General features: G+C 42.1%; 1 long non-coding RNA gene and 1 other non-coding gene across 3 annotated transcripts; both read right to left on the bottom strand.

Annotated features, from left to right (window-relative positions):
* Positions 1–12,464: 12,464 nt before the first annotated feature.
* On the bottom strand, positions 12,465–12,603 carry LOC111753750 (small nucleolar RNA SNORA48). The gene has a single exon (XR_002788542.1). It is a non-coding gene; the product is annotated as a small nucleolar RNA SNORA48 (small nucleolar RNA).
* Positions 12,604–12,923: 320 nt separating this feature from the next.
* Positions 12,924–26,460, bottom strand: LOC106025154 (uncharacterized). Of its 2 annotated transcripts, XR_002788464.2 has the most exons (4): positions 26,272–26,460; positions 20,154–20,228; positions 15,924–16,036; positions 12,924–15,572 (listed from the first exon to the last, which is right to left on the bottom strand). It is a non-coding gene; the product is annotated as an uncharacterized LOC106025154 (long non-coding RNA). The 2 variants fall into 2 exon arrangements; XR_010041693.1 differs by lacking the exon at positions 15,924–16,036 and having other exon boundaries at positions 26,272–26,424.
* Between the last annotated feature and the right edge of the window lie 108 nt (positions 26,461–26,568).

The raw sequence follows: 26,568 nt of genomic DNA on the forward strand, positions 1-26,568 counted from the left end.
TGTCAGAAATTTCCCAAATGCTGATACCGTTTGCAATAAATGAAAGTTTAGTTGATTCAGCACTTGGTTTGGTTGGTCTTTTTTTTGGTCAATTTTTAAATTTATAGTCATTTGTATTAGAGTTTTCCAGAGAAAAAACATCAATAGGATATACTTTGAGATTTATTATATAGAGAGGTTGATCACTGAAGCCAGGAGATAGGGCACAGGTCCTGAATAGTTAACTTAAATTGTAAGTTGGGGCTTAAGTGAATTAGCATACCAAAATGGACTATTAGGGTCTAATGGAATACAAGAGATAAAAAACAGGTCCTTAACCTAAGCAGAGAGACCTTGGAGGAAGTAAGATTCAAACAAAACAATTTGCACTCTAAATATCAAAGGCCTATCTAAATCCAGGAGCATCTGTGCTTTCTGTCACATACACCAGTCCCCAAAACTATATAAAAACCCCTGAGTCTAAACTTTCATGGGGTCGGCCTAATGACTACTCCACTGTAGTCAGCTGACAGCTATTTTATTATTTCTAATAAATATATATTTTGCCATTCCCTACTACTTGCTGTTTGGTGTTTTGCAGGCTAGAATCCTTGTTGCCCTAAAACAATGACCCAAGAGCTAGATCCAGCTTCATCATGAGACTTAGACTGTGTAGTTATAAAGACTGAAAATTCTCATAATCTGTCATTTGCAAGCTTGAGATGGAAGAGATTCAGGAACATAGTTCAAATTTGAATCTGAAGACCTGAGAACCAAGAGAATCTATGTTATGAGTTCTCATCCGGGTCTGCTATGATTTGCATGTGATCTGAGAATGTTCTCCAAAGTGTCTGTGTGGTGAGCTAAGTTCTCAATGTGCTGGTGCAGAGATGCAGTGAATGCTTTAAGAAGTGGAGCCTAGTGGGGAAATAATTATCAAGGGCACAGCCTTCAGAAGGAGTTGGTAGAGATCTGAGTTGCTGGTTGGTTTTGCAAGAGTTTCTCTAAAAGCAAGGCAGGAGCTGGGGTGTAGCTTAGTTGCAGAGTGCTTCCTCACTGTGCAGGAGGACCCAGGTTCAAACTCTACCATTGCAAAACAAAGCCAAAAGCTGGGCATGGTGGTACACACCTGTAAACCTAACAATCTGGGAAACTAAAGAGGATTGCAAGTTTGAGGCCAGCTTGGGCAATTTAAAAGATAGGATGTAGCTCAGTGATAGAATACTTGTCTGGCAACACACACACACACACACACACACACACACACACACAGAGTAATTATATTCCTCATGGGGAGTTGGTACATAATACATAAAGTAAAACCTTTAAATCTTGAAAATTTAGTCCTGTTAACTATTTAGAAAGAACAAGTTAAAATATGTGAAAAATTAAAAGTGATTTTGAACTGTAAGAATCATTAGAGAAAGGTCTGGAGGCGTTTTCTGGAAATATAAGGGCTTTGTTATTAAGGGCATTTATGTTTAGGTGAATGTAGGCCTTAGACTCCCTCACTTTATTGTGCTTCTTTGACATTTCTAACCCTCCTTTGATGAAGAGTCTGCTCAAATTTTTTACTCAGTTTTTAAAAGATTTCTTTTTTATTATTATTAAATTGCAAACATTATTTATACTGTAGCAGAAAATGCTCCCCAATTCACCCCAGCCAGTATACTTCAGTTTCTGATAGTTATTGTTGCTCAGGTAACCTTCAGTTTACTTTGGTTTCTGTTAAGGTTCCTATGGCTTCTCTTTCCCAGAAACTACCAGTTACTATGGTGCACATTGTAAGAATCATCCTGAAAAGACAGGTCACTCTGCCTCTGTACTTCCACTGTGCAACCCCATGAAAACATCTCTCCCTGAACCTTTGGGCACAACTTCTTTGGGAATGATCCCAGATGGGACTGCCAGTACAAATAAAGCTGATTTTTGCCTCCAAACCTCTGTGCCTCTGTGTTCTGGGTCATGGCTTTGCATACATGTATTTGTAATACCTGTGTCTTAGTACTTTTTTCACTGCTGAGATTACCCAATACCCACAAGTTAAGGGAGGAAAAGTTTATTTACCTCGGTTTGTAGGAATTTCAGTCCCTAATCAGCTGACTCCAAGGGAGGTGGCTCACCTGCATACTGACATCACAGAGAACAAACTGTTCGTGGTAAGTACAGAGTAACAAAGCAAGCAAGGGACCTTAACAGCTTTTTTCTTGCCCCTTTTGTGTTCTATCTAGTTTACCTGGACTAGGGTGGTGCCAACCCTGAATCCTAGCATTGCACCATAAATCAATCACACACTCTATATTCAGCCAACTCAGAGAAAGCCCCACCTATGAGTACATGGAGCTTTTGGGGAATACAAACCACAGTATTACACAGTTTAGGAACATACCCTTTATCGTATGTTATTGTATGACATAATACTTTCTCATTGTGGGACATCTAGACACAAACCATAACAGTGGGTTATCTTTTCATGTTCTTAATATACATCAAGAAGTACAAGGTTTTAATGTTAACAAAGTCTAATTTATCAATTTTCTTCTTTATGATTGATGCTTTTTGTGTCCTAAGAATACTTCGAGTAACATAGTGGTTCTTAGTTAGGGGTTATTTTCTCTTCGTGATGGGATGTCAGCAGTCTCTAGAGTTTTTTTTTTTTTTTTTCTTTGTGCAGTACTGGTTTTAACCTGGGACTTTTGCACTGAGCTACATCCCCAACCATTTTTATTTTATATTTTGAAAGAAGGGCTCCCTAAATTGCCCAGAGTGGACTTGAACTTATGATTCTCCTGCCTGAACCTCTCAGGGTGCTGGGATTATAGCGATGAACCACCACTTAAAGAGGGTTTGTTTTTTTTTTTTTGTCTTTTTCCTTTTTATCGGTACCGGGGATCGAACTCACGACTGCCTGCTTGCAAAGCAGGCGCTTATGCTGCTGAGCTAAATCCCCAGACCCCACTTAAAGAGTTTTTAATTTTCACAACTTGCTGATTTCTAGGGTTAAAGAACAAGTTACAGTTAAGCATTCTGTAATGCATAAAACAGTCTCCCATATCAAAGTTGTTTTCTGTATGCCTTTCTCTATAAATTTTAGAGGTTTTAGATTCTATCTTTAGATCTCTAGTCCCTTAAATTAATTGTTACATACAGTACAAACGTTTCTTTTGTTCATAAAATTTCAATGACGGGTAAGAGCGTGCCTCCCCAGCACGACTCGACCTAAGCCAGGCCCTACCCCATCCTGCACGTAAGCCGCTGGACTGTTAGATGCTGCCCAGGTCTAAATTTCTCTCCGAGGGGATTTCTTTACGGAGAGGAAATGAGTGCAAGCTTGTGTGCATCCAGGTTCCGTCCAGTTTGTGCCTGGCCCTAGAAAAAGGACGAGGGCCTCAGGGCCTTGGCAGACCATGGCATGGCCAACCAGGGTCTAAGCCAAGGACCTACGGTGGGCCTACACATAGGGCATAAGCCTCTGCACCCAGTCCAGGAAGGGCTACGATGCGCACATTCATAAAAAATAAAATAGGGGGAGATGTTGGGAGCCGCGTCTGTGATAGCTCGCCTTGCGCGGCGGATGTGCGGCCTGTGGTAAAGAGCAAAGCCTGAGGTAGATTACCCCTCCCATCGAATATGTTAGTTTCCTGCTTACCGCGTAAACAACCCGCTCAACAATATAGTCTGCCTGGCAACTGATGATGTTAGCCAATCAGCTTGCCTTGCTTACTTTAACATGATTGGACACTGTACCCGTATATATACCGGTGCCACCCCTGGGCGGAAGAAGAAGCCAGGTAGAAGCCCGGAAGTAGAAGCCCAAAAGGAGCCGCGGAGAGCGGACCGGTAGAGGCTTTGGGGCAGACTGAAGCACAAAAGGAGCCGCGGGGAGCGGACCAGAGGAGGCTTCAGCTGGGAGAACCCAGGGCAGGCTGTACGGAGAAGGAAAATAAAAAGAAAAGGTTGTCCACTACCAGACTTTGTCGTGTGTCCTTCCTGCCGGCCGGGAGCGGACATCGACACTTCTCCACTGGGAATCCCAGCCATTTGCATTTTTTTGAGGCACTGTATCATGTAGTTGCCATGTTACCCAACCTCAATTTAAACTTGAGATCCTCTGCCTCAGCTTTCTAGAGTCCTGGGATTATAGGTGTTACCACCACACCTGGATAAATGTATTTGTTATACACTGTTTTGGTTATTCTAGATCCTTTGCAAGTCTACTTAAACTTCAGGTTTGACCTGCTAATTCTAATATATTGATTGAAATTACTTTGAATCTATAGATTATTTTAGATACAGAAAAGGCTGCCTTAACCTGATGGCATTACATGCTGGGCTCTTATTTTGATTCTGGGATCATTAAACAATCAGCTAAGTAGTTTTGTCATCCTAGAAAGAATGTAGTAATTAGATGATGTGAATATCTAGTTTTCTCAGAAGATAAATTTTCTCACAGACATGGTAGACATAGCTACAAACCAGCATTATGCAAAGTTGAAAAGGAAATATCATAGGCAATCATGATTCACAAATGATAAACGGAGAAAAAAGATGAAAAGACAATACTCCCCAATCTCTTGCATCCTATCAGTCTCAGATCTTGGTGGGCCCTCCAAATGTAAAACAGTTAACTTCATACAAACTATGTAAATCTGGCTCATTGTCTCCTGAAGTCAAAAAATGAAATCTCAGACAAAAAGAAGTTAGGAGAGTGCTTATTGGAAATAAGAAAAAAAAGTCACTGCAGTACATTGAGCTCCATAGAGACAGCACTGGGCCCAGTGACAGCCAGATAGAACTGGGCAACTCTGCCTTACTGAAGAAAAATAAACATGGGCAAAGGAGATTCTATGAAGCAGAGAGATGAAATGTCATCACATGCATTCCGTGTGCACACTTGCCAGGAGGAGCACAAGAAGAAACACTCAGATGTTCCATCAACTCAAAGTTTTCTAAGAAGTGTTCAGAGGTGGAAATCCATACCTGTTAAAAAAAAAAGGAAAATGTGAATGAAAGGATTTTGCCCTAGATACGCTATTACCGCAGTAGGAGGCGGGACCAAGGGATGTTTACCTTTAGGTCACTCCCCGCTTCCCCTGTGACAACTTCCTTTTCCTTCTACCAGTGGCACAAAAAAGTCCTAATCAGCTGCTCGAGCATCAGCAATGCCACCCTAAGCAGCACCCCAATTGGAAATTATATGCAGGTCCCATGCCCCATGTTTCCAGCAGAGAAACCCAGGCCCTGGCGGTCATGGAGTTCACTCCATGTCCTTAGAATAAAGGCTGTTTTTAAGTTTATACTCTCCCTTTTATCACGCTGAAAACCCTATCAGTGAAGACATGGAAAAGGCAGATAAGGCCTATTACAGAGAGAAATAAGAACCTATGTTCCTCCTAAACAGGCCTCTTTCAGCCTTCGTATTTTGTTCTGTGAGCATCCTTGCCTATCCATCGGTTTTCTTTCTTTTTTTTCTTTTAAAGAGAGTAAAACCAAACAAAATAAAACAGCATAAAGCCAATCAAAACAGAACAGGAAAAAGATACAGGACTTCAAAACAAAGTAATAGGAAATTAACAATGCCTACCATAATGCCTCTTGTTATCTTCAAACTAGCTGCATATTCACCACCAGATATAATAAAGTCAAACAAAACAAAACAATGAAAATGATACAGGACTTTAAAGCAAGATAATAGGAAATTAACAATGGCTACCACTTTCAAAAGGAAATCCTCTACAGTTGCTATATTGCATATTGTTATCCTCTAAATAGATGCTCGGAATATTGGTTAAAGGCCTGCAAAGTCAATCAAACAATATAGGCATAAGTTATTTTTATAGTTCAGTGGCTATCATCTCAGCATTTGTTTCTCCAATTCAGCTGATTGCTTATGGGGACTTGGTGGGGCTCAGCATTTCTTGACTTCCAGCCCGTGTACTGCCTAGCTCACAGGAAGGGGTTGGCTATTTCTTGGTTCTCTTACTGAGACACATGGCCTCTGCTGGCTCACAGGAAGAGGTTACCCTAGCCCACAATCACTGCTGTCTCACAGAAAGGGACTGACTTCTCCACTGGTTTTCATAGCAAAAAAAAAAAAAAAAAAAAAAACCTGGAGAGGCATAAAATAATACTACTGCAGAAACTGGGAGAGATGTGTAATAATTCTGTTCAAAAACTGGGAGAGATGTGGAATAGTAGGACTGCAGGTGACCAGCAACCCACAAAAGGAATGATAGGAGATAGGGTATGGCAAAGGTGCCTGGAGAAATGGATGAGACCTACCAATTACAAGATCCCAGGACAGCAACAAATAATTCCCAGAACTCCATATGTGAAATTTCTCAGGCTCCCATGAGAGAGACAAGACATCATAGGGAGTCCACTCTTATGTCTTCTCACAGTAGCTCACCCTGCATTTCCTAGATATAGGGTGTACTTTTTTTTTTTTCTGTTTTTGCTTTCAACTTCTTTTTGTCTTGTTCTATAATCTTGCTCTGCAGAGCTGGTTTCTTCCATACTCATTTACACTTCACTTTTCAAGTAAATTTTTGGCACCATTTTTGACCAGTATTGTCCAATTGCTTGAAGCATAAGGACCTGGAGTCCTTTTGATTGACAATCCATTTCTAAAGAAACAATCTGATAACATTTTGTTGACCACATCAGAAAACATTTTGGCATGGTCAGCCAAAATAACTTTGGTACAGCTAGTCACAAAAAATTTTGCTAAACTAGCCTGGATTGTACTTACTCTAGTTTGTAAATGCCTTTTTTTAGTTTGTGTTTTGGTTGGTGGTGCCACCATATTACCTTGCCATATGACCATATTGCCTTGCCATGTGGCCAGCCACCATTTCATCTTTTTTGCATGATGATGCATAGCTTTTTCATGGCACAGCCATGTTTTTTTTACCCCTCTAGCTCCCTTTTTTCTTTTTTAGTAACTGATCTTATGAGGTAAGCCTCTGATTTTGGAAAGTATATGGGCTTATAAAAAACCAGAGAGAGAAGCCTTTTTCTTTCTCCATGTATGAAAAAAAAAACTTTGTTTTTGTACTATGTTTTATAAGAACTCATGCAACCTTTGCTGAAGCTACAAACCTGAGGACCAGGGCTGTGTCCCATGCACATATGGGTGAATATGGCCGGGAGCCTGGGGTTTGCAGGAGACAACAGAGGTCTGCTCCCATCCTAGTGGGGTGTGACTGTCTTGCCAAGTTGGCAGGGAGAGGGTGGAGGGAGTGACATGAATGCAAGAAAAGAAAATTAGTCCATTCTGGGTATTTTTCCAGAAAAACTGAAAACATCATACCACAGCAATATTTGTGTGCACATTTATAGCAGCACAATTTGTAATAGCTAAATCTTGTAAACAACCTAAATGCCCATCAACCGTAGAATGGATAAAAAAGATGTGATGTTTTTATATAATGGAGTACTACTCAGCTATAGAGAAGGCTTGAGATTTTTATAGGTAAATAAATAGGTATTCATAAGTGAAATAAATCAGGCTCACATATTAAATATAATATTATCTCCCTAGTGTAAAAATCTGAAAGAGTATGTAAAATCCAAAATGTAGAATATATTGTGAATGTGAAAGAGGAAGAAACTACTCAAAAAGAAAGAATACCTGGGATGGGGGAAAGGACAAAAGAAAAAAGAGAAAAAAAAATATATATATATACTACTATTTTATTATACTACTATAATTATACTATTAATCTCTATTAGTGTGGGAGACAAATCCAGTACTCCCTTTGAATCCAAAACAATTACTGTGACTTTGATTACTTGGAGACTCATTTCCTTATACTGATATGTAAAAGGCTGGCTAGGGTATTTTCTTCTCTCTTTAAATTGGCTCTGAGCATTGCAAATAAGGCTAGCCAAGGTGCTAATATGCAAAATCTATAGCCATCAGATAGTCGTTTCCTCGCAGGTGTTCTCTACAGTACAGGATTGAGCTTGCCACATGTTAGAACAAATAGCTACGGGAACGTCAACTGGGTACAAGCTTCAAGAGGCTATGACTCCCCAGGGCGTAAGAGTTTGCATATCAGAAACCAAAGCCATAGCCCCCCAAAAGAACTCCACTGCTACCTTGTGTTATGTAAATTGACTCTTCTGCATATCTTTATCTGTGCAATTTACAGAGATGCCAATCTTGCACCTGGCCAGCCAGCTCAAGTTACTCACGTAATTCCCCCCATCTTCACTATCACTCATCCCTGAGTCACCCCCCTTCTTCACAAGATAATAAATGTTGGGAGAGGCCTAGAGTCAAGGCCTTTATCTTCATGTCCTCACGAGGATTGGATTTAGGACCCCTTGACTGCCCTTAACTTGGAATATGTCTTTGTGTCTTTACTCTCGCCATGGATTGCTTTGGTGATGGTAGATTGGAATTAACCTGCTGAGATTCCTATAACGTCTCAATAGGATTATAAGTGTAACTTCTTGGATTGTGAGGAAGACTAGAGAGAAGATTACAATACTTGGATGACTGAATTCATTATTTGGGTTACAATAATTAGTTCATCAAAAAAATGGTTTGTGCTTTGTTTGATAATTTTTTTCATGCCTGTCTTGTAATCTGAGCAACTACTTTGAAGATAACAACATGCAAGATATTAACCTATTATTTTGTTTTGAAATTCTATATCATCATCATTTTTTTCATTAAAAAAAATGCTTAAGGCTGTTGGCCAGAACTGAGCAGCAGCAACTCTGTTCTCTAGTCCAAGAGCCTGCCTGAGGCCACTGTTACCCAGGCTTTGTGATTTCCTTTTTAAATGTGCATAAGTTAATGACCTATGCCTGATGAATAGAACAACATTTAACATTTAAAAACTAACTAAAATTAACAGAGAGTATATAAAAACAGCACCATCCAAGTTTTTAGTACTTTTTCCATCAGAGTAAATGCAAGAGATGTTTTTCCCACATGGTTTCACTCTTGTTAAGTAGACTCATCAAGGGACTTGAAATACCAGCTAATTCATTGAGAGGCTGAGACTAAATACAAGTTGAGCCAGCAGGGGTTCCAACAAGGTGGTTACTGAACTCTGCTTGGGAAGGCTCTGCCATCACCTCTTGAGTTTGGACTAGGTGGGCCACAGATAGCCAGGCCTCTTATCTCAAAGGAGTCAATGGGTCCTGATATGGTGACAAAGGATTTTCTTCTGTAAACCAGGCATGGTGGTGGATGCCTGTAATCCCAGTACTCAGAGGCTGTGGAAGATGGATTGTTGTGAACTGGAGGGCAGCATGGGCTACAAAGTGAGTTCAAGGCCATCACCAACTGAATAGTGAAAGACCAAAAAGACCAAACAAAACAAAACAAAAAATTTTCTTCTGTAGTAAATGATGTCAGTAAATGATTCTAAGGTCTGGATATGTTGTGGTGTGTTCTAGAAAGTTACCCGTGGAACACCGAGATTTCAGAAACAAGTGATGTTTATTTTGAAATCAGTCAGCTTTGGTCATTGAAATTGCTGGCTACTGGCTGGCTGGCCTTGATTCCTTTATTTCCTTTTGTTGTATACCCCTGTATGAGGTCACAAGATCAGGAGATTTCCATGGATACCACCTGTTTGCAGCACTATATTGCTTAGGAATGTTACAAGACCTTCTTACGCATTTGGTTAATTGACACACAAAATGTGGGCACCAGGAAATTTGGTGCCTTGAGATAAACCCATTTGTTTTATGTTCCATAGTTTTTATGCCCCATTAGGGAGAAGAGGAAGCTTTTGGGGACTTAGTCAAAGTTTGCTCACTGTCTGGGGTCCAACTGCTAATTAAGCATCTAAACTATAATTTATAGGCCATAAAGTAAACAAAGTTTTCAAGACTAGGGTTTGGGGGATTTCAGGAGAAAAAAAGGCAGAGAAAAGAAATCAAATAGTGAGGGATAAAAACACCCTCACATTCCCCCCTATTTTTCCTCTCTAGGATATATAGTCCTTCATAATGTGTGGTTTACAGTTGGGCTGACGGGTAAGTGTTAGCTAATATCATCATGTATACCTGATTTACACTGCTTTGAATCCGCTCTCTTACCCAATTAATCAGGAATGGCTCAAAACTGAGGACCAATATTATGATGATTATTGGCCGTGCCATTCCTGTAAGGATACAGGCTAGTCCTGGGTTCCAGCTCCATCCTTGAGTGCCATAATACAATTTTTCTCATTCCTTTGCTTCTCATTCTAATTTGTCTAGAGTTTCTATGATCATCCCTGAGTTTCTTGCACAGAAGCAACACTCTTCTCCTAGAGCAGCAAAACTCTTCCATTCCATGAAAAGTAGTTTAAGTCCTCTTCTGTTCTGTAGAACTACTTCTGTCAGAGAGTTCACCTGGTTATGAAGCTGTTTAACTATTTGCTGCAACCCTGTCATACTCTGTTCTATGCTGTGGGTTATTTAGTGACGCTCTGGAGACCTGTTTTGGAATGAGCTATTGCTTCTGCACTCATCCCTAGTGCCCTGGCTATGCTCGCCCCAGCCATATTGCCAAGACAGCAGCCTGCCTGTGTCATGCCTGGTGGTCAACCAATAGACGTTGGTCATTGGGTCCTCCCTGGATAGTTGTTAGTCTTGGGATAAGCATCATCAGGAGACAAGGGTGCATCAGAGTAAATTTTTGTCTATGGTCTAGGTATTTGAATCATCCATTAGTACCAAAAAATCAGAACCTGAGGTGTGTGGTAGATGGAATCCTGTGACCTGGTCTGGTTGCATGCAACCTGGTTGTCAACCTGTCTCACACAAAATCTCTATCCATAAACAGTTTCTATCATGAGTAAAGGTAGTTCTTCTCTTAGGGAGCAGAGTGTTTGCCTGCGTATAACTACGGCTGAGGAAGCTATTGCTTCAAAAGAGAGTAGACTTGGCCTTATCCACATCCAACAGTGCTTTGCAATGGGGTCTGACATATTTAGAAGTTGGTGAATCTTGTTAAGCATCTGGTAAATCCTGGACTTTGCACTTGCCTTGTCTAGACCAACCTGAGTATCTATCAGGGATGAGATTTTACCTTTCTGGGAGGCCTTAGGCAAAACCTTGGTTCTCAGGCCTTCAGGACCATCAACTCATGGGAGAGTGCAGGAAAAGGGACAGCAGGTGTCCAAGACATTACTTTTGCCCTTGATAGGTAGATAAGGATTCCTGGTTCTGTCCATCACCCTATTCTGTGCAAGCACAGCTGAATGCCCCAACAGAGCCCCATTGCCCATACTGGATTATTAATATCCTTGAGGATGATTCTAATCTGCAAACAGAACTGTGTATGTACTCAGTTTTGCAACCTTCTCCTTTTCTCTATATACCTGGATAGAGCTGTCATTCTGGGTCTACCAATGGGTCAAAGGATTTGGGCTTTTTGTTCTAATTGCTGGGTCCAACTCATCATACCATCCTCTCCAGGGTCCTATGGTCTCACAGTCCCAGGTTGGACAGTACACATTACTTTCATTGTTACAATTTCCCTTTTATACCTTTGGACACATAGATAATCCATGGGCTACTACTGGGTCCATGTCACCACTTGGGTTATCCCTAATGAGGGCTTTTTCTTGTACTTTACATGCAGAGAAGCTGTCCGTAGACCCTCTGTCTCATCACCAGTGGGGGTTCCAAAAATAGTATATGGGGATAACAGATTGTTGGTCACAAGGGAGACACTGTTCTGCTATTAGAGCTTGTTTAAGTCCAATAGAGTTCACTTGTGGGCACTCAGTGGTGTAATTACAGAGATGTTCCCCAAGTTCCTCGGGGGTGACTTGGTTTATCTATGACATGATATCATCAAACATCATCAGTAAGATGAGGAGCAGGAAAGGTGAAGCCTGGGTTGTCATTCTTAGAGGCGGTCTCAAAAGGTTTAAACAGGTTAGTAATAGGAAAATCATTTTAAACAGTTGAGAGTACTTACTACAATAACTACAATTAGATATCAAAGAACAAAAACAATGTTTTTGGGAATTCCCCAATCCTCTGGGGACACAGTCGAGTGCAACAGCAAACACCAAGACTAACGGGAGGAAGGGGACCAAGAATTCAATAGAATAGCAATACATTGAGGCTACTGATATTCCAGTACATGGTTGCTGCTCAGTTTTCATGTGTTGACGCATCAGCTTCCAGGGTGAAGAGGGCAGGGCATTAGGTATGTTTCTCCTCAGTATGACCTTGAAGGGAGCTGTCTCATTGGAGTAGGCCTTCCCGTATTTGTTGGGATATGTCCCCTTGTTCTTGTGAGTGTCTTGTCTCTGAGAGTGTCATGGTAGACAGGGTTCAAGTGGCCGTGAGGTCCTGGGCGGTGATGGTGCCTACAATCATCCACTTCTTAACCTTAGAGTGACAGATTCAAGCCATGCAACCTGCAAGTTTTAAAGCAGTGTGTGTGGTTATTATGACCTCATGAGGACCTCCCATCATACTTGGAGGGACTCCTCTTTCCAAGATTTTTTTTTTTTAAATCATGTGTCCTAAGCATGAAACAGCTCTGGCCACCAACCAGGCATCAAGCCAGGATGAACAAAGGACTGCTACTCTGCCCCTGACTGATACAAGAATAACACCACTCATGAGGTGTCTCTTTGCCCATTGCCAGGGGGGGTCTTTCTAAGATTTAACTAAGACCTTGTCACCAGGTTTTCTTGTACTTTACATGCAGAGAAGAGAACCCATGGACCGGAGAATGTATAGGAAGAGAATGTCACAGCAACACAGTTTGTTGACAGTATCTGATTCAGTGCTTTCATTTGTTGATGTAAGCACTGCACAAGTGGAGGAGGCCTCCTAAACATTATCTCAGAGGGAATGAGCCCATACCAGTATGGGTACTCTGTGATCTTAGGAGTGCCATAGGAAGCATTATCACCCAATTAGCTCCTGTTGTAAGACTGGCGTCATGAAGGAGACCTCAAGGACTTAACTCTCATGCAAGAACAAAGGGGTCTTTATTATTCCGCGCGCAGGGGGTCCTCCGAACAAGCGGGAACAGAGGGCCCCGAGTGTAGGTGAGGCAGGTGCTTTTAAGGGGAAAAAAACTGCAAAGCAAGCGTTTGATACAGAAGCCAATCATAGCAGTTAGAGTGGGATAGTCAGCAGTCCGTCTATTTGTGATTGGTAACTAGCGGGTAACTAGGGGTAACTAGCGGGTCAGAGTTGATTAACTGTCTTGTTTTGCACAGCTTATCTTTAGGACACCTGGTCCCTGTATGGTTCGGGTTTGACATATTTTATAACCCTGATTAGCGTCTCTGAGTTCCCTGGCACAGTGCAGTCCGAGCATTATCACAGTTACAGATGTTTTCTTTTTGATCCTCCCTCGGGGCTGAGTTTGGACTAAGTCATGAGGCCCAGTGCTGTTTCTAGCTGAGAAACAGCATCTTGTTTTTAACCTTTAAATTTCTGGTCCTTCACTGTTTCTTGGCAGAGTTTTGCTAAGATGTTCTTTAGATTCAGTTTTGTCTCTCTACCCGGTCTGAACTCTGAGGTTGACAAGCTTTAGTGGCTTCCAGACAAGCCCTAAGGCTTTTGGAAGACCCTGGGTTACTTGACCCAAAAAAGTGGACCCATTATCTGAGCCTGCCATTATGAGGAGCCAATACTGGGGTATAATCAAATCCATCGTGGCTCCAATAACTTCCCTAGATGTTTTAGTCCTAGTGGGAAATGCCTCCATTCAACCTGATCAATACTTATAGGAACCTTTTGTTTCCACTTGTGAGTTTCAGCTCAGTAAAATCAATCTTAACATCTTCAAATGGCAAAGTCCCTTACCTCTGGATGCCCGGCTGTTGAGGCTGCACAACTGAGTTGTTATGGGCACAGGCTTCACAACGAGCAGCTACCAAGGCACACAAAATCCAAAGTCTCAGTACAAAGAAATAATAACCAAGCAAATTCGAAATGACCATCTTTCCCAGGTTGGTGCAGCTTGTGTTACATAGGTCTTGTGTTACATAATGTCCCAGCATCTCAGGGAGAAAAACCTTCCATCCTGGCAAAACCTGCCACCAATTTTCTTCAGTGCCCCCCCCCCGTCTTTGCTCATTTAAGTTCCTCTTTTGAATGGTAGAGTGGTTTAATAAGGGGGCCACTAAAACATGAGCTGAACAAGGCTCCTGGCCCAAGGCCACTTGTTCAGCAGCTGTGTCAGGCTGTCCATCATACTTGAGCCTCCACAGGTTTGTCCCTTTGACATCCTGGACAATACATCACTGCCAGCTTAGAGGGCAACTAGACAGCTTGTAACAGGTTCAAAATCTCTTGGGAGTTTTTAATGTCTTTTCCTTCCTCCATCAATATGGCAACATGCATGTATAGAGTAGCAAATGGGTAACAAGAATCAGTATAAATATTCACCTTTTTGTCTCACCCTTCCTCCAGAGACTTCCTCCTTGGCCCATTGTGCTGAGGTCCTGGGAGGCAATGCCTCTAACCAGACAGTTGATCCAAGATGACAACTGCCACTCCTGCCCTTTGGACCCCATCAATTACCATGCTGCTACCATCAGAAAATAAAGTCAAGTTGGGGTCCCTAAAGGGGGGTGTCTTGTAGATCTGGCCAAGCTGATCTGGCCATCCATCTGGATGACATCAGTGCAATCATGCTCAGGTGACTCTAAGAGAGGAAGGCAAGAGAAAGGCAAGTTGATGGCTTGAATGTCCCTAATTGTGAGTTTAGGATCCTCTAACAAAGCCCCCTGATACTTGGCTAATTTGGTTCCCAAGAGTCATTTACCACCAGGTCCTCTTAGCCAACTCTCTACTGTGTGTGGTACAAACTCAATCAAATTCTGCCCTTGTGTCAATTTGTCTGCTTCTTTCACTAATATCACTGTGGCAGCAGTGGAGCACAGTCAGGAGGGCCATCCTGCTGTCACTGGGTCCAGCCTTTTGACAAGTCTGTCACAGGTCCCAAAATTTGTGGTAGGACACCCTGAGCAATACTTTTATTCTCATGAAGGAATAACTGGAAAGGTTTTGTGATGTCAGGCAGTGCTAGGGCAGGGGTGCTTACCAGTTTTCTCAAAGGCCACCTGCTATTCAGGATTCTATTCCAATGAGGGAGTATTTCCTTCTCTTAAGGCCTCATGCAGAGGTTTGGCAATAGCTGCAAAATTAGGGATCCAAAGCTGACAGTATCCTACAGTCACTAGGAATTCCCTGAATTCCTTCTTAGTAACAGGTACCCTCAGGCCTTGGATGGCCTGACTCTGTGAAGTCAACAAGGCCCATGTTCCATTATTCAACATAAATCCCAGAAATTTAACAGTCTGCATACAAATTTGAGCCTTTTTCTTCAAAACTTGATATCCCTTTTCTTGGAGTAATCCCAGCAACTTCTTCATCCTTTCTTGGCCACATTTCAGTGGCCAAAAGCAAGTCATCTACATACTGTAATAGGGAGACTTCATGGCTTTCTTGTCTGAAAGGCATAAGGTCCCTGGACAGTGCTTCCCCAAATATTGTCAGTGAGTTCTTGAATCCCTGGGGCAGCCTTGTCCAGGTTAACTGACATTTCTGTCCTCCTTCAGGTTGCTCACGCTCAGCAGCATATATTTCTTGGGAACCTGCTGAAAAAAGAATACAAAAGAAGGCATTTCTCAAATCTAATATAGTATACCAAGTTCATCTAGGTGGGAGCAGGCTAAACTGGGTATAGGAATTTGGAACTATAGAGTAAAGAGTAGTAACTACATTGTTGACAGCCCTAAGATCTTGTACTGGTCTGCATTCTTTGGTCCTGAGTTTTTGAACCAGTAGGAAAGGTGTATTCCAAGATGTCTGAAATTCTTTTAATATTTCTGCAAGTAACTCTGTACATGGGATTTAATCTTCTTTCATGTCTCTATTGTCATAAGATACTCTCTTAAGTGCATTGTCCACCAATTCTACCACTACAGGAAGCAAATGGGCTGTCAAACCTGGGGGAGTTGTCTTCTGCCCAAACCAGTGCAAATTGCTGAGTCCAAGAAGGGAAATCAGGGCCCTCCAATGAGGGTTCCCTTTTATCTAGCTCCACGAGGCAGTATTCTTCCTGTAAGGGAAAGGTTACAACCAAAACATGAGCTTCAGCAGATGGAAGCTCTTTTTTGGTATTTAGGGTGATTTCTGAGGGGTGAAAGAAATTTGAACTTGCAGCTTGTGAAGTAAGTCTCAGCCCAGAATGGGGAAAGGGCAGTCACGCATAAGCACAGAAGAGGACTAACCACTGTTGTCTAAGCCAGACCTGCTGAGGTTCACAAAAAGAAGTAAGAAGAGGTTCGGCCAGTTGCGCCCTGCACATTTATTTTCTTGTTTAGAAGTAGGGCCACTGCCTGAGTAACTATGGATACGTCAGCTCCCATATCCACCAGGAATTGAAGAGGCTTTCCCCCAACAGTTACAGTTAACATGGGTTCCCTGGGGCCAAGAGACAAGGACCCTGATCCTGTCAGTCTGAAACTTCCCCTGCATCCACCATAAACACTTCCTTTTTCTCTTTCTTTAGCAACTTCGAGCACTCCCACTTATGGTGTTCCATCTCCTCGCAGTAGGCACATTGCTTTGGGTCTAATGCAACACATCTCTCTCCCTGTTTGGACCATTTCCCATCCCCTTTCTTACTTCCTGTCCCTGGCTGTGCTTCCTTCTTGTGAGTTGCTAATATCACCCTCATTTGTTCCTCTTGAGCTTTCCACTTTGTCTTCTCTATTGTTATAAACCTCCTGAGCCACTTCTAATAACTGAGCTATAGTCATTTCAGCAAACCCATATAATCTTTGCAGTTTACAGCGAACATCAGACATTGAGTAACAAAAGACATGTTCACCATGCAAGCATTTCCAGCCTGTAGGGGGTTATATGGTGTGCGCTTGTGATAAGCTTCCCGCAGGCACTCAAGGAAAGCAGAAGGGCTCTCATGGGTTGGTTGCCTGGTGTACCTCTGCCACCCTTTGGGGCTGGAAGGCTGCTGCATGAAGTCCTGTCAACAAAGCTGCATGGTGACCATTCAAACTTTTAATCCCATTGTCTGCGTTGAGATTCCAATTTGGTGCTTCCTGGGTCAGAACACATCTCCGTCTATCCATAACTTCCTGTGCTGTTCCTGGCCCTTCAGACTTTACACAACCTTCTGCCTTCTTCCATATTCTCTATCTCTCTTCTGAGATAGAGGTTAGAACAACTGCTGAAAATCAATCCAGTTGGAGTGGTGAGTCTTAAATTTGATTCTACCAAGTTAATCAGAGCACATGGCTGCTCAGAGAATGGGAGATTTTGAGTTTTCCAGTTACAATGGTCTCTAGAGCTGAAGGGGATGTAAATGAAAATGGTCTGAATTGCCCCTCGAGGTCCAGGAAACTTCTGTTTCCTGGAAAGGCAAAAGGGAAACTGGGAAGGAGGGTGACACTTCCTCCATAGTGGGTGGTACACTTTTATCCACTGGCATATGGCCCACGTTCCCTCTCATATGGAGTCCTGCCAAGTACAACTCAGTGTTCCTGGAATTTGGCTCTACCTGCTCTGCCACAGGTCTCCAGAGAGGTCAATGTTGGTATGTCCAATAAGGCAGAGGCAGAGACTATGTGAAAGGAATCAAAGATTCCTCTTCTGAGGATGGAGGCTATATAGGTAGCTGTGCATTAGGTGGCCTCTCATGAATTACCAGCACCCATTCAGAAAGACTCCAAATATATAGTTTAAGCCAGGGGAGAGACACTTGAACCTCTTGTACCAGGAATCAGTATATGGAAACTGATCTGGATACCCTGGGTTCCTGGCAACTATATTCCTTACCCTGTTTGCTATCTGTAGGTCAAGTGTTCCCTCCACTGTCTTTCTGATCTCAAGGACAGGACATTTCAATCCACAAAATATCTGGAGTTTTCTTTTCCTCATTTTAACCCCATAATCTCCAACACATTTGAATTTATCAAAATTGCTGAGCATGCATCCCAGTAGAGCTGGCTTACTGCCAGTGGATTACTGTGACCACCATTAACAAACCTGTGAGTCCTGCAGCCTCAAAATTGGGGATAATTCTATAGCCAAAACAGATTTTACCTGCTGGGGCTACCCCAGATCTCCCTGACCAAATTAGCCAACACGTAAGTTATATTACACAGGGAAGGAGAATACCTGGTAGGGCAAATTCAGTTATACCAGTAATTATAAGACAAAACAACCCCAGCTGATTTCCTAATTCAAAACAGTATCCAATCAAGGAAGAGATACAAAAAGGCCTCCAGCTTCTCATAAGCAAATTTCTCAAATACAGCATTTTGAAACCTTCTCAGTCCCCTTTTAATACTCCCACTCTCCCTGCAATAAGCCCTCAGGAGAATGTAGGATAGCACAACACCTTTGCCCATTCTCTAGTGGCATCCATATATAATTATTTCCTCAATTGCATGTAATACCAGTTGGTCCTCAGTTTTAGATTTAAAAGATGCATTTTTCTCCATTCCCTTTCATCCTGACTCTCAGTTTCTATTTGCCTTTGATGGGAAAATCCCATTATAAGACAAAAACAATAATACACTTGGACAGTTTTCCCACAGGGGTTTAGAGATAGCTCTTACCTTTTCTCTTGGACACTAGAAAAAGTCTTGAGGAATCTAAAACTAGAACAAAAACTAGAACAAAAACTATGTAAATGACATTCTAGTTTGCAACCCAATTCTGGAACTATCTAAATATAACACTGTAGAAAGTCTTAACTTTTTAGCTAAAAAGGGATATAAAGTCTCCAAAGAATTAAGACTCAGATATTCCTCCAAAAATGTCAATGTCTGCAATATTTTCTTATACCTGGGACTGGATCCAGGCTATCTGTCATCTTGGGCTTCCTGACACCAAATGACAGCTTCTTTCCTTCCTGGGAATGGCAGGCTTTTATAGAATCTAGCTTTTGTAGAAATGGCAAAACCATTATGAGGCAATAAAAGGCCCCAAGTCTGTGCTCCTAGAATGGACAAAAGTGACAAATCATGCCTATAGAAAAATGAAGCATACCTTTACTCAGGGACCAGCACTGGGAATACCTGATTTAAAAAACAGAACCAACAAAAAAATCTCCTTTATGTATCAGAAAAGGGAAGAATTGCTTTGGGGGATCTTAACTAAAGCTAAGAAGAACCCCACTCAGTGGCACTGTTTTCAAAGAAATTAGATGGAGTAGCTGCTAGATGGACACTATACCTGAGGGCGATAGCAGCAACAACTATACTAACAGAAGAAACTACAAAACTAACTATGGGACACAGACCAAAAGCTCTAACTCCCCATTAGTTCAGGTCTATTCTAGAGACAAAAAGTAACTTGTGATTAACAGGAGAACAGCTTACCAAGTGGCAGGCTATGCTCTCAGACATCACTGAGTTATTATAAGAACTTTCACTACTATTAACTGTGCTTCTTTTATGGCTACAAGCCCCAAAGTTAGCCACTCTTGTGAACAAGTGATCTTCCAGAACTGTGAAAACAGGCAGGACATCAATGACCTGCCCCTTCAAGATCCTCAGGAAGTATGATCACTGATGGAAGTAGCTTTGTCTGAGGACACTGAAAGGCAGGTTATGCAGCTATTAGCTCACAGCAGGTTGCTGAAGTTAAATCTCTTCTCCCCAGGAACCTCTGCTCAAAAGGCAGAGCTGGTGACTTAACTGGGCATTGATATTAGGAAAAGACAGAAGTTTAAGCATCTATAGACTCCACATATGACTATCTGGTGCTACATATTCATGCAGCAACCTGGAAGTAAAGAGGCTTACTGACAGACAACAATCACGTATAAGATACAGACAGGAAATTCTGTAACTCCTAGAGGCAGCTCATCTTCCTGGAGAGCTCATAGCCATACACTGTAAAGGACATCAGGAAGATACATTGGAAGTCTACTTGGGAAATCAAAAGACTGACAGGGAGGCAAAGTGGGCAACTCTACAGACCCTTAAGACTCTAGCCTTATTCTCAGTTTCTGAGGAACCACTAAAACCTATGTAAACTCCACCCCACGAGCATAAATGGACCTTGGGATAATGAGGCATTGTTAAGGGACTCGTGGTATTTAGGAAACAAACTGGTCTTAAACCAAGTGTCTTGGTTACTTTTTACTCATTGCTGAGACGAAATACCTGAAGCCCAAGCTGGGAAAGGAATGGTTTATTTCTTACAGTTTTTGGAGGTTTCAGTCCACACTCAGTTGGCTCCAAGGCAGGCGGGCATGGCTGGGCCACAGTTCATGGCGGCTGCAAACAGCAAGCTGGAATCAGCAAAAAGCAAGACCACACCTTCTTCCTGCCGTTAGGTCACATCTTGGCTCCACCCCTTTGTGAGAGGAGCACTGACACCATCAATCCAAGCACTAGACAATGAACCATCAGAAATGCACAATGGAAACTCATGAGGCCTGGGGGCCACAGACATAAACCATGACACCAAGGAATACAATGGGAGGCTCAAAAACACTTCATGATTCCTTCCACATGGGAAGAGATGCTGCGTTGGAAATGGTCGTTAGAGTTTTCACGGGACTAGGACTAGCGACAATCACCTAACAGTCTGTAAAGCTTGCCCACTTTGTGTCTACCACCTGGGAAAGCCCAAACCACCCCTTTACTGGAACCTGTGCAGAGGAGAGTGATATAACCTGGAGAGGACCGGAAAGTAGACTTTTTCCATATGCCGCTACATAGAAGATTTAAACAAGTGCTGGAGCTAATTGACACCTTCACAGGCTGGATTACAGCCTTTCCTACACTTTAAGAAAAGGGTACTGAAGTAGTCAAGGTGCTAAAGAAATTATACCCTGATTTGGAATACTGTCTCCAGAGTGACACCGTCCTTTTTTTAACCTCTCAAATAACTCAGGGAATGGCACAGGATTAAAGATCATCTTCATTCCACTTGGCAGCTTCAATCTTCTAAAAAGATGGCGCTAACCAGATCCTAAAGACAACTCTGGCAAAACTTTGCCAAGAGACATCTGAGTCCTGGTTCCGTTTGTGACCAATAGTACTCAGAGTTCGTAACATGTCCAAAACTGGGCTAAGTTTGAGCTCACTTGAAATGTTACATGGAAAGCTTTTTCTATCCTCTGAAATGATAGCAAAGCCAGAGATGATGGGCTCTTTCAATTTCTCATCAATTTAAGCCAAGTACAACAGGAATCCAAATATGGGAACAGTGTCCTGGAAGCTCCTGGTTCTTGGGGACAGACTAGCATTGTCCCTGCAGACAAAGTACTTGTAAAAACCCAGAGAACACCATCAGACCAGTTAAAGCCAAAATGGAAAGGCTCCTTTTCAACATTCACTGCAGCAAAGGCTACAGAGATAGATTATTGGATTTATCTTTCTAGATTAAAGCTAATCCCACTAGAACAGTCTAAAGAACAAGATTATCCAAAAAGAAAAAGCTAGTCCTCTGAACCTTCAGAGGACTTGAGATTTCTCCTCAAAAAGCAAAGCTCCAGTGCTGCTATGGATAAGTAAACAAGACCTTGCTGAGGCCATGGCTCTTAGAGTCTCTAACATGCATTCTTCTCTACAGAAAGCGTGGAAGTCTGATCTGCTCCTCACATCTGGGCTCAGAGTAAAGTTTCTTTCTCCTGTGAGATGGGCAGCTTGAGCATCACTAACTCTCCTCATTGTCTTGTGATAGAATTGTTTTTCTTCAACCCAGTGAGCCACAGTACCCCAAGGTAGCTGGAAAGCACAGAATCGCCTGTAGGTAGGAATACAAGCTTTTCCATCATAAACAAGCTACAGCAGACAGAGACCGTTATTCCTCCAGCACCCCATAAAGATGGGATTTATGTCTGTCAGGGAAACGAGACAGGAGACAGGGCATGGCACAGGTGGCTGTGGAAACCAGTGGGACCTGTCAATTTCAAGATCCCAGGACAATGCCAAGTAATTCTCAGGACTCCATATGTGCAACTTCTCCCAAGCTCCCACAAGATGCGGATGGCAAAAAAAAGGGGAGATGCCACGGGGAGCCACGCCTGTGACCTCATGATAGTTCGTGCTGCATTTCCATACAATTTCCTTTATTTTTGCATTTATTTTCTTTTTCTCTTGTTCTGCCCAAATTTGCTCTGCCGAACTGCTTTCTCTCGCACTTTTCAAATAAATTCTCGGCACTGTTTTTGGCCTGTCTCATCCATTTCTTTTTTTGAGGAAGAAGGACTCGGAATGCATTTGACTGGAGAGCTATTTAGGAACCACTGGATAACAGGAGGCCATCGGCCTTAAAGGACAACTACAAAAAAGACTTCGCTGCCTGCTAAAGGAAAACTTGATACAGCGAAAAGGGAGTGGTCAAGGCTGAAAAAAGTAAGAAAAATAAGGAAGAGGAAGAAGATGAGGAAAAAGAAAAAAGAGGAGGAGGAGGAAGATAGGGAGATGAGAAGGATGAGGATGAGTAAGTTGGTCCTGCACAGTTGTTTGTCTTGTCTATAAAGCACTTAACCCCTCTGTATGCAACTCATTCTTTTAAAGGAAAGAATTGAAATGTAAGGCTGTGTAAGATTTGTTTTAAAGCTGTATGGTGACTCTTTTCCTTTTTGTATAGTTAACACACTACCAGAAGTGTTTCTAGAGAGGTCCATCCTGGTGGTATTTTCAGTAGCCACTAACCTTGCCTGGTATGGTATAGGGGTTGTAAACTGGCATGGAAATTTAAAGCAGGTTCTTTAATTTAGTGCACAGCACACACTTGTTATATATAGGGAGAGTAGGTTTATTTTTTAAACTTTAGTTTTGGCTGATGTAGTTTATGAGAAATCATTGTTCTGTCAAATGAATAACACCCTAATTGCAAAAAAGTTTCAGTTGTTTTGTTGACATTCTGAATGCTTCTCAGTAAATACAACTTATGATTTAAAAAAAGAATGCAGTAATTGGATAATACAAATACATAGTCTTCTCAGAAGATACATTTCCCCATAGCTATAATCCCAGTGCTCTCTGAGGCTGATGCAGAAGATCACAAATTCAAGTCTAGCCTGGGTACTTTAGTAACTTAGCAGGACCTTGACTCAAAATAAAAAATTAAGAAGGGGTGGGGATATACTAAGTGTGAAGGCCCTGGCTTCAATCTCAAGTACAGAAAAAGAAAATCTTATAAAATGATAACCCAGTGTTCTGGGTTAAACATCATATTTGTTGAGAACTTGATAGCAGCAGTTTACCCACAGCAATAATGCTGCTCCCTGCTGCATCATGGACAAACCAGGTCCTGAGCTTTCAGACTGAAATGCTATCCTGGATGGTAGAGACTTTACCAATTTATTGCTGCCTGGGGGCAAGCAGACCTGTTCATTTTACACCTCTGTATAAACTTTTTGGCCACGAATCCTTGAAAAATAAGGACAGCTAGTGCTCACGGGGTTATTTAAGCAGAAGTCATGGGAACCTATCTATGCTTACTTAGTACCCAACTGTAGTAGTGTAGTTCAGTTATTATGTGTAGGTAGGTACAGCAACCCAGTGGTAGAGTCAGATAAAAGAATAAATTTAAGCAGCTAGTTAAGCATTTTAACTATGCTTAGAGATGCAATAGTAAACACACAAAGAAGATAAAAGTTTAAGATAAGAATAGAGAGAAAAATACCTTTCCTCCTAGGAAAGCAACTTATTAGAGCATGCTAAATTAACAACTCCTTCCTAACCTCTGGACCTGGACTTCAACCTGACTCAAGAAAACATTAGAAATGCAAGATAACTATTTTCTTTTTCAACTCTTTTGAACCCATTTGTATTGAAAGGATCCCTCTCACTCTGCCTATGTAATGCCAGGAAAAAAAAAGCACGTTGGACTTCTTTCCCTTCTTGGTGGGTATCCACCAAGAGCTTTTTTCTTGTTATTAGCACCCTCCTAAATTCCTCCTTTTATCTTCAAGTTTATTCTTCAACTTTGGGAGACAAAGAACTCGTTTATATAAGTTAATTATTTTACTGTGACATCTATGACAAGTCATTAGCAAAGCCAAATTGGCCATTTGCAAACTCTGCCACTTTTAATACAGAACTGGTTTAAATTGTACTGAGTTCAGGACTTTCTGGTGTCTAAAGGGACTTTCATATATGATTCACTTAATTCCATCTCTTTCTGCTCTGCTCATCAAAATACCTTGTTTCTGGGGCTGGGAAAGCGGTGATGTAGCTTAGCATATACAGTGCCCTAGTTTTAATCCTGAGCACCAAATGGGGAAAACATTATCAGCTCTGATTTTTCCTGCACTCTTACTGGGCAGGACCAAGTGAATTTTGGATAATGGAGGTGGAGGAGAGATATAGATTCTGTTTTCTTTTCTTTCTTTTTTTTTTTGGTACCCGGGAACTCAAGTCACTTGCCAGGTGGGCGCTTATGCCGTGAGCTAAATCCCCAGCCCTTAGATCCTCTTTTTAAAGTGGGTGGTTGCCAGAGCCTTCTTCCTGAATTGGTCTAGAAAGATATTTTCTAGCTAGCTAGCTAACATTCTTCCAGAGCTTTAGATATTCCTCCAAAACTTTAAGTGGAATTGCAAATGACTTTTCATTCTGTTGAATCAAATGGAGGCAAGGAGAGGAATATGCGTACAAAGAATCTTTGTCTTTTTGTGTCACTGGGAATTGAAACCAGGGGCAATCTACTACTATACACTCACCCTTTTTTAATTTTGAGACAAGATCTCACCAAGTAGATGAGGTGACCTTGAATTTACAATCCTGCTGCCTCAGCTCCTCCAGTAGCTGTGATTACAGACATGCACCACTGAACATTGCCTAAGAATCTTGTTGAGTAATAAAAAATGATCAGAAATAAGGTAAAATGTTCAAGCATTAAAATTAGGAACACTAGCTAGGCATGGTGGTGGGTGCTTGCACTCCTAGCACTCTGGGAGTCTGAACAGCAGGACTGCAAATTCAAGCTGAGCTTGGGCAACTCTGTGAAACCCTGCCTCAGTATCAAAATATTTTAAAAAGGAGCTGGGGGTGTAGCTCTGTGACAAGGTCTTGGGTTCAATTTATCAAACCAGAGAAAAAATAATAATTAGGAAAATTAATACATTAGTCCGGGGTAGATGGACCATAACTGCGTATTGATAGAAATTGTCAACGCTAGACAAGATATCTATCCTTATTACTTCCTAGACATGTTCAAAGGTTTCATTCCTGTATCTGTAAGCCTGGTATAATACAGGGAAATGTGGGACAATGCACAGATGAGTCAGAGATGGTCCCCTTATCCAGGGAAATACAACATCTACAAATGGAACATTTACAAATGGAAGCCTCATTTACCGCAGTTTTGGCAGGCACCTGATGTGTATCTAATGTTTGCTGCAATCCCATGCTATGTAAGTTGGGCCAGATAAAGGTCAAGGCTGAAAGCAACATGGAAGGAAGGGTTGTACAAATGAAGAGAATATAAGGGCACAGAGAGTGGGAAAAAAGCATAGGCTTTGTATAGAAACAAGGGGACTTTGGCTTTAGGGTGGAGACCCACAAAGCAAGTAGTGAGGAATATTTTCAAAAAGCAGGTTGGAGCTAGGTGCAGTGATTCCTGCCTGTAGCACCAGCTAGTCAGGAAGCTAACACTGCAAGTTTGAGGCCACGTCCGCAATTTTGCTTGATCCTATCTCATAACAAAAAAAAAAAAAAAATAAATAAATAAAAAGGGCTGGAGTAGCTCAGTGGTGGAGAGCTTAATCAGCATACACAAGGACCCGTGTTCAATCCTTAAAACGAGGGCTGGGGGAGATAGTTGGGAATCACAGAGGCACCTATTAATGTATTTAAAACTCATGTCCAAATAATGCGGAAGGAGATACTAGTATTTCCTTTATGTAGTGAAGGCCATGATGTTGTGGGCCAGGGTACAGTGTGGGGTTGAGTGGAAAAGATATTGCAGAAGGAGGAAGTTGATCAAAACTACCTTTGTTCTTCAAAAGTCAGAATATACCCAGGCAGGTTGTTTAGAAGGATGTGCAATAACTTAATATTTTTCATTTATTCAGAAACTTAATTTGTAATTTACCAAAAACAGTGAAAACAAACGATTCTTTCCTCCTCCCACTAAAAAAATGCCTTTCTTGATTACTCCAGGGACTAGCAATGTTATCGTCACCTGAGACAGAAAAGCCAGATTTTCAGACCTCTGATTCAGAGTGCACACTGAATACTAAGCGGGTGACTCTACGCGTATTAGTTACACTTTGAGAAGTTCTGCTGTGCCCCATTGTACTATAGAGACAGCACTTTGCTGAAAAGAATTTCTAGTACCCGCCAGGGTTCGGTGTCTCACCAGAGGGCAGCAGTCCTCCCGTTTCCTCCCGGCCCCACTCCATGTTCTCCGCAGGACTCGCTCAGGTTCAGACTTCTGCGGACGACCCCAAGGGGGCTGACGCGCGCAGGGGCGTTCCGGGGCGGGGCTCCGCCTGTCCAATAGGCTCTCCCGGCCGGGGGCGGGGCTCCGCCTGTCCAACAGGCTCTCCCAGCCGGGGGCGGGGCTCCGCCTGTCCAATGGGCTCTCCCGACTGGGGGGCGGGCCGGCCCGTCCAATGAACTCTCCTGGTCCGGCTCAGGGGATTCTTCTATTTCA

This window comes from Cavia porcellus, unplaced genomic scaffold (assembly GCF_034190915.1).
Source record: "Cavia porcellus strain 051 isolate PalLab524CR breed Dunkin Hartley unplaced genomic scaffold, mCavPor4.1 scaffold_21, whole genome shotgun sequence".
NCBI classification, from domain to species: domain Eukaryota; kingdom Metazoa; phylum Chordata; class Mammalia; order Rodentia; family Caviidae; genus Cavia; species Cavia porcellus.